At 39.5% G+C, this 17720-nt stretch overlaps 2 long non-coding RNA genes across 2 annotated transcripts; both read right to left on the bottom strand.

Annotated features, from left to right (window-relative positions):
• Positions 1 to 1274: 1274 nt before the first annotated feature.
• On the bottom strand, positions 1275 to 8170 carry LOC117526254. Its single transcript, XR_004565244.1, has 3 exons — positions 8159 to 8170; positions 1766 to 1771; positions 1275 to 1507 (listed from the first exon to the last, which is right to left on the bottom strand). It is a non-coding gene; the product is annotated as an uncharacterized LOC117526254 (long non-coding RNA).
• Positions 8171 to 15278: 7108 nt separating this feature from the next.
• Positions 15279 to 17233, bottom strand: LOC117526916. Its single transcript, XR_004565383.1, has 2 exons — positions 15852 to 17233; positions 15279 to 15819 (listed from the first exon to the last, which is right to left on the bottom strand). It is a non-coding gene; the product is annotated as an uncharacterized LOC117526916 (long non-coding RNA).
• Between the last annotated feature and the right edge of the window lie 487 nt (positions 17234 to 17720).

Genomic DNA, 17720 nt, shown 5'->3' with positions numbered 1-17720 from the left:
AGAGACAATAAGAAAAAAAGGACAGGTGGGTAAACATGACGTTTATTGCCTCAGCCTAAAGCAGCGCTGCTCAAATCTGTTCATGGAGGGCACCTGCCCTGAAAGTTCTCGTGTCTATCTGCTTGAATCATACCTGATTATTTAACTCTGGTGTTTCCCAGCTCCTCATTGGCTGAACACACCTGTCAGAGGTAATTAACAGAGTGAAAACAAAAAAACATGAAGGGCAGGTGACCTTCAGGAGCAGATTTTGACACCCCTTGCCTAAAGGACTGAATGCTTGTTTTATACGGCACAAATCCAACAGAGGGTGAAGAAGGGCCATGAAATGCCTACCCCCTCCCCAAAATACCCTATAGAGAAGTGTGTCTGTACTTTTTGCTAATAAAGCTGCAGATATCCACAAGTTTAGCAGTTTATTCCCAAAAACGTGTGGGTATTCAACTCATTCCTGAAAGGGCAGAGAGGGTGCAGGTTTTCTTTGCAACCATCTACTCCACCAGGTGATTTCACTAACTGATTCATCTGCTCAAAGTGATGTTCTGCTCTGCTCCATTCCACCTACCCACCTACCCACCCACTCACCCACTCACTCACTCACTCACAAGCCGAGAGAGCAGAAAGGGAAAATGAGGGTGCATGGGACCTAGGACTTCCACACTTTCAACAGCGATTCAGTCCAGTGGATTCAAACACCCTGTGTGTAATATAAATGTTAAGAGGGTATACAGAGAGAATTTCTTTTTTCTGATTTATGGTCTTCACAGAAAATGAGCCAAGGCCAATGAATCTTAGTTTGAAAAAAAATAAAAGCCTAATTTTTCTTAAGCTAAAAACGGGTCCCACAGAGCCGAAGACCATATAAGAGCTAACCCTCTGGGGCCAATGCCGTTGTATACGACGGCTAAGACCAAGCTTTACTAAATTATAAATAACTTTTTAATTATATGAGATAGAAATTTACTTTTCTTTTTTTTTTTTGCTGAAAAGTTAACTCTGCTGACTTTCGAGCCAGCAATCGGCCATCTTTGTACTCCTCATAGAAGCTGTGTGATGACGTGTGCAATGTGTGTCCAGTCGGAATCGGTTCACCGTCACATGTAGGGTTGCCACCTGTGTCTGACAAAAATCCTGGACATTTTAACCATCGGATCGACCTTTTTGTTTGTAAGCAACAGCGCCCTTCGCACATCTAACTCAAGACGAAAATTGCCCTTCTACGCTCAAATTGTATTGCTCTAATTAGTAAAAATGACACTTTTGCTAGTTATTTGTTTAGTTAATTGCTTTACATAATAGCAGGTCTTTATTATTTTGGTTTATTTCCAACAGTTTTTAGTTGTGGACACCTGGGGGCAGTAGTGGGCACAGGTAAAAGGGGAATAAATAATTAAGTTCTGTTTGTTTGCTTATGTGGAATAAAAACAAATAATGTAATTTTTCACCGTCTGTAAGAATACCTGAATGTAGCAATGTAAGGTGTAGTGTCAAACAGCTTACCTGATTGCTTAGAGTGTGGTGTGTTGCTTGTGCTTGCCTGTGCCTCTGCTGCTTGCTGCTCTTGGCTAAACAAACACATAGGAGGACATGTAACTGATCTAACTGTAGCGTGCCTGGCACGCTACAATTAAACTGATGTACAGTGGTCCCTCGTTTATCGCGGGAGTTACGTTCTAAATAACCCGCGATAAGCAAAATCAGCGCTATTTTTTTACAATTATTATAGATGTTTTAAGGCTGTAAAACCCCTCACTACACACTTTACACTTTTCTCAAACAAGCATTAACATTTTCTCTCCTTTGTAAACACTCACTTTTTTCTTCTGTGCGAGAAGATTATAAACAGACACACACAGAACACAATGCGCATGCTCTCCCTTCGCTCACTGCCTCCGGGGGTACGGATGCGGGACCCGCAAAGAATCCGAGTCCTCCTCTCTCGGTGGCCATGGAGCTCTGTGGCTGCCGCTGCCTTCAACATCCGCATCAAAACAGCGAGCGTACTCTCTGGACCTGTTGCCAGATTTGGCGCAGTTCCGCACAGCAGAGGATTTGGTTTGAGTGGCCCGCTGCTGCATTTACCGAGCTCACAGAAAGCGCATCGGAGGCAGTGAGAGCAATCATGGTGATGCCGACCGGTGCCAAAAATCCGGGACATTCAGTGTCCCGGATTTTTTTTTTTTTTTTTTTCCGGGACAGATCATGAAAATCCAGGACAATCAGGAAAAACCGGGACAGGTGGCAACACTAGTCATATGGTTTTCCAAAATCCAATCATAGGGCAGATTTACCTCACATGAAAAGCCAAAGATCATTTTCAGGAGTGATATGTTACTAGCTGGCCCGTTGGAATAGCCCCCTAGATGCTCCAATGAGTACATACTATTCCAATGCGCTCTGCACCATTATGCACAGCGCAAGTGAAAGCAGAGCAGATGGAGAGCCTCTGATGACAATCTCACATGCTCAAACAAAGAGTGTGTAACTATCAGGATTGCTCCACTAGTTTGTATGTGAATGTAACTGGAAAACTCTGTTGCTTTCTCTGCATAAAGTACTGTTTACCATATCAAAATAACAAAACGCATAGACCATTTTGTATATATTGTTCAAAATGTGCATTTGTGTTTATTGTTTGAACCTTTTTGTTGCACAGTCTTTCACACAAGACCTCAAATTATCTTTATAAAGTGTCAAAACATTATAGTTTGCTGTGTGTTTTGAATAAATGTGTGGAAAATTATTTTTTGCTTTATTTTTCCTTTCTTATTTCTGATTGTAAACCTTTATTACACACACACATATATATATATATATATATATATATTCTGAAAGCACAGGTTGTCCTGAAAAAGAGACATAAAACTTGATTGTGGGATGCAGGGAGAGCTGTTAACAGCAATAATAAAACATTTATGCCAGCTGAGTGAAGTGTCCAAAAAATGCCCTCGGACCCCAGACAACATGAGGTGAAAACAAATGCTGGCCAAGAGGCAACTTGTAAACTACATCGAAGCCGGGTGGACAGCGAATGACTATGTGCAAAAAGCTTGACTAGAGGCACACGGGAGTGATTTAAACCTTTTAAACAGGTTTAAAGAGGCCATTTGTAGGCCATAACAGAGAACCTTAGGAAATATTTCCACATGTGTGAAATAGTAGAGAAGCTTGAATCTTCGACTGGACTGGGTTGCTTGACATGAGGACGTTTCACTTCAAATCACAGAAGCTTCCTCAGCTAAAATTCTTGCTCTGGTAGTCTGACTTCTGTCTTGACTCTTGTAGAGAAGAATAAACCAGAAACCAACAAAAGTTGGAGTTTTTAACCTAACCAGACCCCTCCTACCGAGAGGCCAACTGCTATAGGCTAGTGACTAAACAATAGCTCTAATTAGCACCTATTGTGCACTCTCCTAATGATGGGATGGAAGCCTCCCCTGATGGCTCCCTTGACGACTCTCCTGATGGGGTGAATGACATGAATGTTCATTACCATGAACAAAAGACTGAAACTGCTTAGACCTGAGTACCCCAGTCCAGTCGAAGATTCAAGCTTCTCTACTAAGGAAACCACCTGGACAACTGAGAGCCTACACAGAAACGTGTGAAATGCAAATTCTGGTCAGAAGTGTTTCACAACCCTCAATGTTTCTTGGACTTCCACAAGAAACAGTAATCTTAATTTGCCAGTAGTGTGAAAATGATGAAGAATGATTAAAAGTGAGTGTGAAAGGAAGGAAAGAAGGCGGTATTAAATTCAGGGGCTAATGCTACCTGTAGCGTGCTCGTTGAGTGATTTTATGTTTCGAAATCTTGCAAACTCTCAAGGTGCGCAATTTCATCCAAGATCCATGAGGAACAATTTACAGTTTGCTGGGAGAAAGTGTAAGCAGCTTGATTTATCACTTTACCTCCTTTAAAATAGTCAGAACATATTTTGCTGCTCTGTTTTTGTCAGCCCAGTCTCACATTTTTTTCGTGCTCCCGTCAGGAAATGATTAAAATTGTTGTGATTTTTTTTTTTAAACTCAATATCACTAACCCTACTCCTCCCCACAACCCTAACCATAACCACCCGACCCCCCGCTTCACTTTTAATTTCGTGCAGCCATCACGGAATGAATTAGAATGAATTTGTGCTGCTGTGACAAAAATGAGGCGCTTTTCATCACAAAATCACAAACCAATAGATTAATGTATATTTTGTGCTGCTGAATCACAACTTGCCGTGAGACTGGGTTGGCTTTTGTGTCCGTTTGTCCCAAGGGATGGTTTTTCTCAAAAGTTATAGTCTTTGCGGTATTTTGTTTGGGAATCTGTAGTATGATCTCCTGATCCCAAGCGCCTTATCCTTCCCAGATGAATTGCTGCACAATGGAGCATCACAAAAAGATCCCTGTGTGAACCACTTTCCTTCTTTTCAGACCAGATAATTTGAGTGAATCACTCATAAATCAGGCACATTCTCTTTACGCCTTTGCTCTCGTCTTTACCGGAAATTGTTATGCGCAGATTTTAATGCGAATAATTGTGGCACATTGTGGGAAACTTACAGTGCATTTATGGAAATGCACAGCCACGCTATAGATAAATAGGGAACAACTAGAGTGATGATTCAGAATGTGGCTGTTTGCTCCCATCACAGAATGGGCAAAATTGCAATATGACGAATGCAACATTCTGGAATGTTGAAACCAATTCAGCTAGTTTGTTTTACCTGTTCATCATTATACTACATTATTTCCTTGGTTCTACAGTGTACGTGAGTTCCTGTGCTTGCTGTGGAAATGTGGAAATAATTTATTACTACATTTTCCAGAGTATATAATTTTTTTAATACAACAAAAAGTTATGTGTTCGTTATGGATAATAATAACAATAACTATTTATATAGAGTTTTCTCAGGAATCAATGCACATACACAAAAAACCCCAAGAAACAAAAGTACACTGCAATCCTGCTCAAAAATCCTAAATTAGCTGATTAAAAGAAAAAAAAATAAAATAAATGGACTCACATTTGTATTGTAGTGTTTTCTACACTGTGGGTCAGTGATCCATGCCCATCTGTGTCAATCCAATTTGTTGTCCATCACACAAATGATTAATTTTTTCACAAATGTAAGTTACAAGTATGCTTATCAGGAGAAATTCCATCCTTCCGGCAAATATTCATATCTTAAAGCTCATCAGAAATCAAATTTGACACAAATAATTTGACACAAATGGGAAAGGTGATGGTCTGGTGGTTAAGGTGTTGGGCTTGAGACCAGAAGATCCTCAGTTCAAATCCCCGCATGACTGGAAAATCACTAAGGGCCCTTGGGCAAGGTCTTTAATCCCCTATTGCTCCCAGTGTGTAGTGAGCACCTTGTATGGCAGCACCGTGACATCGGGGTGAATGAGAGGCATAATTGTAAAGCACTTTGAGTGTCTGATGCAGATGGAAACGCACTATATAAATGCAGTCCATTTGCCATTTATTAAATACTCCATAGACATTTAACTTTTTTGAAAAAACTGAATGGCCACTTGAATTTGGCAGCCAGGTAGGGGTCATTTGAAGAATTACTCAGGGGCCAAAATTAAAATATGCTCCAATCATATTGAAAACTATATCACATTATTTGCCTGATCCCAAAAAGGTATAGTTTGGACTATCTATGACTGAATATTATGGAGGTATGACTCAAAATTTGGCACTTCCTGTTTCAGTTTGAACTTCCCGCGAGATTCCATGAGATCTCATCTGTCAATCCAGGAAGTGTTTGACATTTGACATTTCCTGTTTCGCTGTGGACTTCCTGTTTGGGACACCCTGTACCATTGCGAGCTCCGCGCTGCTGCGTGACGCTTTGCTTGTAACATTTTCTGTAATCCTCATGGTGTTTACTTCCACCAAAAGCCTCTCTTCACTGCTCGCTGTGTCTCCTTCACACTAAATCCGCAGTAATTCCAGCTTTGTATTGGCAGTCGGGCCCCATAGGGCCCGACACGGCAGTACCCTGAGATGTCAGCAGAGCTATCTAAGTTAAGGAATTGATTTCTTCATAATCTTCTCCCTCCTCTGGACATTCAAGCATCTTATGGGTAAGAACGATTAGAAAGCCCGGCACCATCCTTCAAATCTTCCTGACCGGTGGCCCCTCAACTCTCATCAGCACCATCAGATTCAGTAATGATGCTGCGTCGGGACTTTTCTGCACTCTCAATTCTTTCACCTGACTCCATCCTGTGAGTTGTGATTTGTGTTCCTTGAATTTCTGTTGCAGACGTTTTCGTTTTTCCACATCTGCGGCCGTCACCATTATCACCGCTGTCTGCAAACCCGACGTTTTAAAGAACTGCATAAATACGTGTAAAACCAGCTGTAATTACTGTTACTCTCATGCCCGATAACTCGTTTCAGCATCATTATATTCAGCACTGAGTCTTATTAAATCTTAACATCTTCATTTTAATGGCCCCCTTCTCAGTTTCTCATCCCTATTTATGAGAGTAGCCTCCGTCTGACAAAATGAGTTTAAACTGTTATCTGTTAGAAGTGGGAAAACAATGTTTTTGCAGAAAGGAAAAGTTTGAGTTTGTTCACCAAAACAGTCTGTGTGTGTGTGTGTGTGTAATATATATATATATATATATATATATATATATATATATATATATATATATATATATATATACACGAGGGCTGTCCGTAAAGTATAGGTCCTTTTTATTTTTTTCAAAAACTATATGGATTTCATTCATATGTTTTTACGTCAGACATGCTTGAACCCTCGTGCGCATGCGTGAGTTTTTCCATGCCTGTCGGTGACGTCATTCGCCTGTGAGCACTCCTTGTGGGAGGAGTCGTCCAGCCCCTCGTCGGAATTCCTTTGTCTGAGAAGTTGCTGAGAGACTGGCGCGTTGTTTGATCAGAATTTTTTCTAAACCTGTGAGACACATCGAAGTGGACACGGTTCGAAAAATTAAGCTGGTTTTCAGTGAAAATTTTAATGGCTGATGAGAGATTTTGAGGTGATTCTGTCGCTTTAAGGACTTTTCACGGTGCGAGACGTCGCTCAGCGCTCTCAGGCAGCGTCATCAGCCTGTTTCAAGCTGAAAACCTCCACATTTCAGGCTCTATTGATCCAGGACGTCGTGAGAGAACAGAGAAGTTTCAGAAGAAGTCGGTTTCAGCATTTTATCCGGATATTCCACTGTTAAAGGAGATTTTTTTAATGAAAGACGTGCGGACGGGTCCGCGCGTCGGGACGCAGCCGACGCGGTGCGGCGGCACAGGAAAAACACCTCCGTGTTGATAACCATTTGTAAAATCCAGGCGGCTTTTGATGGCTTTCAGTGGAGTGAGTATATGAGAAATTGTTTAACAGGCAGGACATGTTCCAACTTGTCCTTAAGGCTTTCAACAGAGGTGTTTTTCCTGTGGCGGAGCGTCGTGGCGGCTGCGAGCCAACGCTGCAATCCGCCCGCACGTCTTTCATTAAAAAAATCACATTTAACAGTGGAATATCCGGATAAAATGCTGAAACCGACTTCTTCTGAAACGTCTCTGTTCTCTCACGATGTCCTGGATCAATAGAGCCTGAAATGTGGAGGTTTCAGCTTGAACAGGCTGATGACGCTGCCTGAGAGCGCAGCGCGACGTCTCGCACCGTGAAAAGTCCTTAAAGCGACAGAATCACCTCAAAATCTCTCATCAGCTGTTAAAATTTTCACTGAAGACCAGCTTAATTTTTCGAACCGTGTCCACTTCGATGTGTCTCACAGGTTTAGAAAAAATTTTGATCAAACAAAGCGCCAGTCTCTCAGCAACTTCTCAGACAAAGGAATTCCGATGAGGGGCTGGGCGACTCCTCCCACAAGGAGTGCTCACAGGCGACTGACGTCATCGACAGGCGTGGAAAAACTCACGCATGCGCACGAGGGTTCAAGCATGTCTGACGTAAAAACATATGAATGAAATCCATATAGTTTTTGAAAAAAATAAAAAGGACCGTTACTTTACGGACAGACCTCGTATATATATATATATATATATATATATATATATATATATATATATATATATATATATATATATATATATATATGAACTTATCCCATTTAGTCTGAAGTGGGCAGTTCTCAAAATCTGATAACCATGCACGATTAACTGGAGTAAAGTTCTTATCTGGCTGCAATTGATGAAACTGGGATAAGTGCAAGTTTTGTTGTTTTGCATCACCCCTTATACAATAGCATGGTGGACTGGAACAGAAAAAGTTCAGCAACAGTTTGACAGAAGGCAGATGGGAGACTTGAACCTAGATGTGATCTGTTTCCTTGTCTGAAACTACCTTCTCTGTGACACACCACCATTAAGCTGTGAGTGGTGATGAATTCTTGCCATACAAACTCTCTTTAAGCACTTTGACAGAAGCCTACATTCCACGAGTTCACGGTAGCTTTCCTCATATTGTCAGTCATATTTTGAAAACTGCCTACTCCATGAGACCATGGAACCTTTCCATTCCCACCTTTAAAATGTAACATCTACCTGATTCATCCAGGTGAAGCGTGGGTTTCCCCTTGGCCTTCTCCAAATCAAATCAAATCGAATCAATTTTATTTATATAGCGCCAAATCACAACAAACAGTTGCCCCAAGGCGCTTTATATTGCAAGGCAAAAGACATACAATAATTAAAGAAAAACCCCAACGGTCAAAACAACCCGCTATGAGCAAGCACTTGGCGACAGTGGGAAGGAAAACTCCCTTTTAACAGGAAGAAACCTCCAGCAGAGATCAGTTGAGGAGATTACAAACGCCATAGACCACAAATTACATTCAGTTGGAATATTTATAGACCTTAAAAAGGCTTTGGATACAATTAATCATGACATATTAATCAATAAACTTGAACAGTATGGGATTAGGGGGTTGGTGTTGCACTGGGTGAGAAGCTACTTAAGTAACAGAAAACAGTTTGTGAAGTTGGGGGAATATACATCATCATGCTTGGACAATGCTTGTGGCGTCCCACAGGGGTCAGTATTGGGTCCAAAACTGTTTCTAATTTATATAAATGATATTGTCAATGTTTCCAAAATATTAAAATTAGTATTACTTGCAGATGACACAAGTATTTTTTGTTCAGGGGGGGATTTGCAGGAGTTACTGAGGAGGATCAGTATAGAAATGGGAAAATTGAAAATATGGTTTGACAGAAACAAATTATCATTAAACTTAAGTAAAACAAAATACATGTTATTTGGCTATTGTAATACAGACATACAGGTTCAGTTACAAGTCGAGGGGGTAGATATTGAAAGGGTACATGAAAATAAGTTTCTGGGGGTGATAATAGATGATAAGATAAACTGGAAGACTCATATAAAACATATACAAAGTAAACTGTCAAGAAGCATTTCAGTTCTAAACAAAGCGAAACATATTCTGGACCACAACTCACTCCGCATTCTTTACTGCTCACTGGTTTTACCATATTTACAGTACTGTGCAGAGGTATGGGGTAATACTTATAAAGGTACAACACAATCACTATCAGTAATGCAGAAAAGAGCTATAAGAATTATTCATAATACTGGCTATAGAGATCATACAAATCCACTATTTTTACAATCCAAATTCTTAAAATTCACAGACTTGGTTCATTTTCAAACAGTACAAATTGTGTATAAAGCAATAAACAATTTACTTCCAGCAAATATTAAAAATATGTTTTTTAACAGATCAGGGGATTACAGTCTGAGGGGGAAATTTAATTTAAAGCATCAGTGGGCACGAACAACATTAAAAGGTTTCTGTATTTCTGTCTGTGGGGTGAGGATGTGGAACAGATTGGGAGTGGGGCTCAAGCAATGTCCAAGCATGAACCAATTCAAACAGCGGTACAAAAATATGTTTTTTTCTGGGTATAGGGAGGAGGAAGGGTAATGAGGGTTAGGGTGTTTTTGTTTTTTGCTTCGGCTTGTAAATATATAGTATTTTGTATGTAAGTAGGTATGTGTAGGTGTATATTTATGTTTGTGTATATATATGTGTATATATGTATATGTGTATATATGTTGATGTGTGTATGTATATATATATGTGTATGTGTATGTATATGTTTATATATATATATTGATATCGGTTTAGGTGTGTAGGAATCTATGTGTATATGTGGCAAAGGGTATTACTGGTTGTGGGGAAGAAGGGGTAGGGATAAATAAGCTGATGCTTCACCCTACCCCTTTTCGGTCATGTTATGTACACAGTAGGAACTTTTTTGTTGTTGTCTTTACTGATCTATCTTGTAATTGTTGTTGTATCAAATGTTCGAAATAAACAGTTTTCATTCATTCATTCATTCATTCAACAAGCACAGAGATGAGTCCACTGTCTGAGGCCATAAGAAGATCATTTGTAACCTTCACTAATGCTGTTTCTGTACTATGATGAATTCTAAAACCTGACTGAAACTCTTCAAATAGACCATTCCTCTGCAGATGATCAGTTAGCTGTTTTACAACTACCCTTTCAAGAATTTTTGAGAGAAAAGGAAGGTTGGAGATTGGCCTATAATTACCTAAGATAGCTGGGTCAAGTGATGGCTTTTTAAGTAATGGTTTAATTACTGCCACCTTAAAAGCCTGTGGTACATAGCCAACTAATAAAGACAGATTGATCATATTTAAGATCGAAGCATTAATTAATGGTAGGGCTTCATTGAGCAGCCTGGTAGGAATGGGGTTTAATAGACATGCTGATGGTTTGGAGGAAGTAACTAATGAAAATAACTCAGACTGAACAATCGGAGAGAAAGAGTCTAACCAAATACCATCAATCAATCAATCAATTTTATTTATATAGCGCCAAATCACAACAAACAGTTGCCCCAAGGTGCTTTATATTGTAAGGCAAGGCCATACAATAATTACGTAAAAACCCCAACGGTCAAAACGACCCCCTGTGAGCAAGAACTTGGCGACAGTGGGAAGGAAAAACTCCCTTTAACAGGAAGAAGCCTCCAGCAGAACCAGGCTCAGGGAGGGGCAGTCTTCTGCTGGGACTGGTTGGGGCTGAGGGAGAGAACCAGGAAAAAGACATGCTGTGGAGGGGAGCAGAGATCAATCACTAATGATTAAATGCAGAGTGGTGCATACAGAGCAAAAAGAGAAAGAAACACTCAGTGCATCATGGGAACCCCCCAGCAGTCTAAGTCTATAGCAGCATAGCTAAGGGATGGTTCAGGGTCACCTGATCCAGCCCTAACTATAAGCTTTAGCAAAAAGGAAAGTTTTAAGCAATCTTAAAAGTAGAGAGTGTGTCTGTCTCCCTGATCCGAATTGGGAGCTGGTTCCACAGGAGAGGAGCCTGAAAGCTGAAGGCTCTGCCTCCCATTCTACTCTTACAAACCCTAGGAACTACAAGTAAGCCTGCAGTCTGAGAGCGAAGCGCTCTGTTGGGGTGATATGGTACTATGAGGTCCCTAAGATAAGATGGGACCTGATTATTCAAAACCTTATAAGTAAGAAGAAGAATTTTAAATTCTATTCTAGAATTAACAGGAAGCCAATGAAGAGAGGCCAATATGGGTGAGATATGCTCTCTCCTTCTAGTCCCCGTTAGTACTCTAGCTGCAGCATTTTGAATTAACTGAAGGCTTTCAGGGAACTTTTAGGACAACCTGATAATAATGAATTACAATAGTCCAGCCTAGAGGAAATAAATGCATGAATTAGTTTTTCAGCATCACTCTGAGACAAGACCTTTCTAATTTTAGAGATATTGTGCAAATGCAAAAAAGCAGTCCTACATATTTGTTTAATATGCACACTGAATGACATATCCTGATCAAAAATGACTCCAAGATTTCTCACAGTATTACTAGAGGTCAGGGTAATGCCATCCAGAGTAAGGATCTGGTTAGACACCATGTTTCTAAGATTTGTGGGGCCAAGTACAATAACTTCAGTTTTATCTGAGTTTAAAAGCAGGAAATTAGAGGTCATCCATGTCTTTATGTCTGTAAGACAATCCTGCAGTTTAGCTAATTGGTGTGTGTCCTCTGGCTTCATGGATAGATAAAGCTGGGTATCATCTGCGTAACAATGAAAATTTAAGCAATGCCATCTAATAATACTGCCTAAGGGAAGCATGTATAAAGTGAATAAAATTGGTCCTAGCACAGAACCTTGTGGAACTCCATAATTAACCTTAGTCTGTGAAGAAGATTCCCCATTTACATGAACAAATTGTAATCTATTAGATAAATATGATTCAAACCACCGCAGCGCAGTGCCTTTAATACCTATGGCATGCTCTAATCTCTGTAATAAAATTTTATGGTCAACAGTATCAAAAGCAGCACTGAGGTCTAACAGAACAAGCACAGAGATGAGTCCACTGTCTGAGGCCATAAGAAGACCTTCACTAATGCTGTTTCTGTACTATGATGAATTCTAAAACCTGACTGAAACTCTTCAAATAGACCATTCCTCTGCAGATGATCAGTTAGCTGTTTTACAACTACCCTTTCAGGAATTTTTGAGAGAAAAGGAAGGTTGGAGATTGGCCTATAATTAGCTAAGATAGCTGGGTCAAGTGATGGCTTTTTAAGTAATGGTTTAATTACTGCCACCTTAAAAGCCTGTGGTACATAGCCAACTAATAAAGATAGATTGATCATATTTAAGATCGAAGCATTAAATAATGGTAGGGCTTCCTTGAGCAGCATGGTAGGAATGGGGTCTAATAGACATGATGATGGTTTGGATGAAGTAACTAATGAAAATAACTCAGACAGAACAATCAGAGAGAAAGAGTCTTTGGGATGGTTATGAGTAATTTTTTCTCTAATAGTTAAAATTTTATTAGCAAAGAAAGTCATGAAGTCATTACTAGTTAAAGTTAAAGGAATGCTCGGCTCAATAGAACTCTGACTCTTTGTCAGCCTGGCTACAGTGCTGAAAAGAAACCTGGGGTTGTTCTTATTTTCTTCAATTAGTGATGAGTAGTAAGATGTCCTAGCTTTACAGAGGGCTTTTTTTTTATAGAGCAACAGACTCTTTTCCCAGGCTAAGTGAAGATCTTCTAAATTAGTGAGATGCCATTTCCTCTCCAACTTACGGGTTATCTGCTTTAAGCTGAGAGTTTGTGAGTTATACCACGGAGTCAGGCACTTCTGATTTAAAGCTCTCTTTTTCAGAGGAGCTACAGCATCCAAATTTGTCTTCAATGAGGATGTAAAACTATTGACGAGATACTCTAGCTCACTTACAGAGTTTAGGTAGCTACTCTGCACTGTGTTGGTATATGGCATTAGAGAACATAAAGAAGGAATCAATGATCCTTCCGCAGGTTCACCTACGGAAACCTTGTTACCAGCATTACTGAAAGCAGCCAAAGATAATGATATGTCTTTGGGATGGTTATGAGTAATTTTTTCTCTAATAGTTAAAAATTTATTAGCAAAGAAAGTCATGAAGTCATGACTAGTTAAAGTTAAAAGAATACTCAGCTCAGTAGAGCTCTGACTCTGTCATCCTGGCTACAGTGCTGAAAAGAAACCTGGGGTTGTTCTTATTTTCTTCAATTTGTGATGAGTAGTAATATGTCCTAGCTTTACGGAGGGCTTTTTTATAGAGCAACAGACTCTTTTTCCAGGCTAAGTGAAGATCTTCTAAATTAGTGAGACGCCATTTCCTCTCCAATTTACGGGTTATCTGCTTTAAGCTGTGAGTTTGTGAGTTATACCACGGAGTTAGGCACTTCTGATTTAAGGCTCTCTTTTTCAGAGGAGCTACAGCATCCAAAGTTGTGCTCAATGAGGATGTAAAACTATTGACGAGATAATCTATCTAAACAGAGTTTAGGTAGCTACTCTGCACTGTGTTGGTATATGGCATTGGAGAACATAACAAAGAAGGAATCATATCCTTAAACCTAGTTACAGCACTTTCCGAAAGACTTCTACTGTAATGAAACTTATTCCCCTCTGCTGGGTAGTCCATTAAAGTAAATGTAAATGTTATTAAGAAATGATCAGACAGAATGGGGGTTTTCAGGGAATACTGTTAAGTCTTCAATTTCCATACCATAAGTCAGAACAAGATCTAAAGTATGGTTAAAGTGGTGGGTGGACTCATGTACATTTTGAGCGAAGCCAATTGAGTCTAATAATAGATTAAATGCAGTGTTGAGACTGTCATTCTCAGCATCTATGTGGATGTTAAAATCCCCCACTATAATTATCTTATCTGAGCTAAGCACTAAGTCAGACAAAAGGTCTGAAAATTCACAGAGAAACTCACAGTAACGACCAGGTTGACGATAGATAACAAGTAAAACTGGTTTTTGGGACTTCCAATTTGGATGGACAAGACTAAGAGTCAAGCTTTCAAATGAATTAAAGATCTGTCTGGGTTTTTGATTAATTAATAAGCTGGAGTGGAAGATTGCTGCTAATCCTCCCCCTCGGCCTGTGCTATGAGCATTCTGACAATTAGTGTGACTCAGGGGTGTTGACTCATTTAAACTAACATATTCATCCTGCTGTAACCAGGTTTCTGTAAGGCAGAAAAAATCAATATGTTGATCAATTATTATATAATTTACTAACAGGGACTTAGAAGAGAGAGACCTAATGTTTATTAAACCACATTTAACCACAGCCACTGTGGTCTTCAACACTGAGGCACTTCCATGCAGGGAAACACGCTACATGGACAAAATGTCAAAGCAGATGCGTCCTCACAATATGAGTCATATGTCTTGTCTTAATTGATTCATTTGCTACAAAGTCATACCAGGGGTACCCAGGATCATCCGGAGAGATCTGGTACCAAAGATATCCTTCGGTCGTTGGTATACATATTTGTTATACATGATTCATGTGTATGATTATTCTTTAACTATTTCAATGATCATATAGATCAAACCTACTGTGTTATGCTATTTATTATTAGCACAAGTATTATTAGTAATGAACATTGTTGGTGTAGTAAGTAAATGAGTTGCTATTAAATGGAGTTGATGATAATTATATTGTTCTTGTTCTTTATTTTTATGTGATAAATTATTATATTTGTGATAAATGTCCACTAGGTGGAGATATTGCTCCATTTCAAGAACCTTGAAAAAAATGATGACAACCAACCTGTTGCTTATAGTCGTAGATATGTTTGTAGAAGAAAATACAAAGACTTTTTTGCTTTCTTTTCTTTATAGGCTTAATATAATACATAGTATTTCTTTACAAATATTGTAAGAAAATTAAAACACAGTTAACACTTTTTTCCATTTAATAAATATGATTGTAAATGCATAAAACAATTACACACAGCACAGTTGAGGTCAAACAAAAACACTGTAACACCTTACCGTCTGTTCTGATACAAAAGCTGTACAGTAATAAAACTTTTTTAAAGTTGTTATTCATATTTCTCTACAAAAATAATCTTGCTAATTCTGCACGAAGGAGAGAAAGGGAGAGGCAGAGGGTGGACCTCAGAGCTAGTTGACAAGTTTTTACTGTCACAGCGCGCCTGAACCATGAGTCCGAACATACGTCTTATCAGCAGGACTTTGACGTTGTGACTAGTCTTCCTCCACATAACCTTACTGCCAAACATAAAAGAAAGTGCATTTGTTGTGGTGATCCTTTGGATCAGCCTCAGCAAAGTCACTTGTCACCATGAGCTAAAACTCAGATTTGGACTCCGCCGTACCAGACTGTTCAGATTGCTGAAGGCTGAGTCAAAAGAGGGGATTATTTACAAAATATGAAATTTCAACCAAAGTTTGTCCTTTTTCCAGCAAAAGAGTCCATCTGTGGACGATGTCATGTCACTACATTGGCACACTTTGAGCATCGCCACGCCTGGTCCAAAACATGACGTCTATGTACCACATTGTAACAGATCACCTGAAACCTAAAAGAATACACAGTAAACTCACCAGAAACAAGTCTGTGACACAGAACAAGAAAAATCAGGTCTGATTATCCTCACGGTGTCCCTCATGTTACTAGTTCAGGCCACTCAAAGGCACAGACTGCATTCTGCTCGCAGGGCAAATGCCCACAGACAAATCCGTAATGTAAAATTTTAGCCGTATGCTCACTTTCAAGTGTGTCCAAATCAGTATTGCCACAGTAACTTTGAAAAGTTACTTTATTAGTTCCTTTATACACTTACATTATGTAGTTACTAGTCGTATTATCAGCTGCCAACAACATGTAAATTTGTAAGTAATAAGTAATGCAACTAATAAGGTAACTAGTAATCTAACTTGGTTACTCTTAAGATTGAATAATCAGCAAAGTAAGCAATAGTTACTTTTCTGAGTACTCAATCTTAAAAATATTGAAGCTAGATTCCTAGTTACTTTATAAGTTACATTCAGCAGCTGCTGACAAGATGTTCGCAGCTGCTAATGAAGTAACTGTATGAAGTAACTGTAAAATATAACTGTAAGAAGTCACTAACAAAGTAACTTTTCAAAGTAACTTTGGCAACACTGGTCTGAATTAAAGAGCAGCACCCTTCTAAGACAGCGTATTCATCATAGTGGTGCGCCTAGGCCGTCTCATTTCGAATGGGAAAGCCCCCCCCCAACAAATAAACAAAGGATACAACTGCTGTATCCTTCGTATCCAAACACCCCATCACAATCATTACACATTTTTTTGCAACATAAAATGGTTGATAAATTAAAAATAAAAATAAAGTATACATAAGTACTGAAAAATGATTACTAAGCTACGAGTTATGCCCACTATGACAGCTTGTCACGTGCAGCTGCCAATGCTGCCAGGCAACAGAGGGTAAGGGCATGAAAAGTTAATGACGCCACAACAAATACTCCTAGGGTCTATCATTTATGAATAGTTTGTTCGACCTCTGAAGACTTGATCTTCATATAGGACACAGCCTTAGAAGGGTGCAGCCCATGAATTGGGACACACCCATTGTGCTGCATATCCTGCCACAATTATAGCAACTAATACAAGAGACAAGTGCAGCATATTCCAATAGTGGAGAAGTCAACATGGTTAGAAGTGATCTACTGCAGCATCTCCGATGGCTGCACATAGATGGTGAACTTGTGATCACTTAGATCTAGCTCCTGACAGATGCTCTGTTTCAATGTATCCCATGTAGGCCAGAGGGACACAATTGATGAGCAGGCCTCAGTTGGGTTTCCTAAATCGGGCTCATCCTTCTCTCTCTGTAAGCAATCAGGCTTTGATGGACACAAATGTGATTCTTTTTTTTTGTAACAAGAATTTTGCACCTTTTTTAAACATCCTTTGTGTGCATGCTCCTAAGCTAAGCACCAGTAGATGTAAAAACATGAGGGCAGTACAAAGAAGAAGAGGACGCTTGGCCACAACGATAATTACATCAGTGGTAGAACGTTTTGATGAGAAAGTGTTAGCTTGTGAGTAGTTTTTACACCGTGCACTGCTACAGTGACAAATATTGCACAGTAGCAGGTGTGAAGTCAGCAACAAAACAAGAAGGAATATATTTCACTCTCAGCCAGAGGTGATGCAGTGCCAATCTGCCCCCTGGTGGATGTTGTTTGAATCTTGTATAAACGTATGAGGTACACAAGCAAGTGCATGAAGAAGCTTGTGCTCCACATACTTGAAGCACTTGCTGCACTATAACACCAATCCACTATGAATGTCCTGGAGGACCCACGAGCATGTTAGTGAGAGCAGCA

The sequence above is a fragment of the Thalassophryne amazonica genome, chromosome 15 (genome assembly GCF_902500255.1).
Source record: "Thalassophryne amazonica chromosome 15, fThaAma1.1, whole genome shotgun sequence".
Lineage (NCBI taxonomy): Eukaryota > Metazoa > Chordata > Actinopteri > Batrachoidiformes > Batrachoididae > Thalassophryne > Thalassophryne amazonica.
Note: the sequence above shows the minus strand (reverse complement) of the source record. Positions and strands in the feature narration are given on the sequence as shown.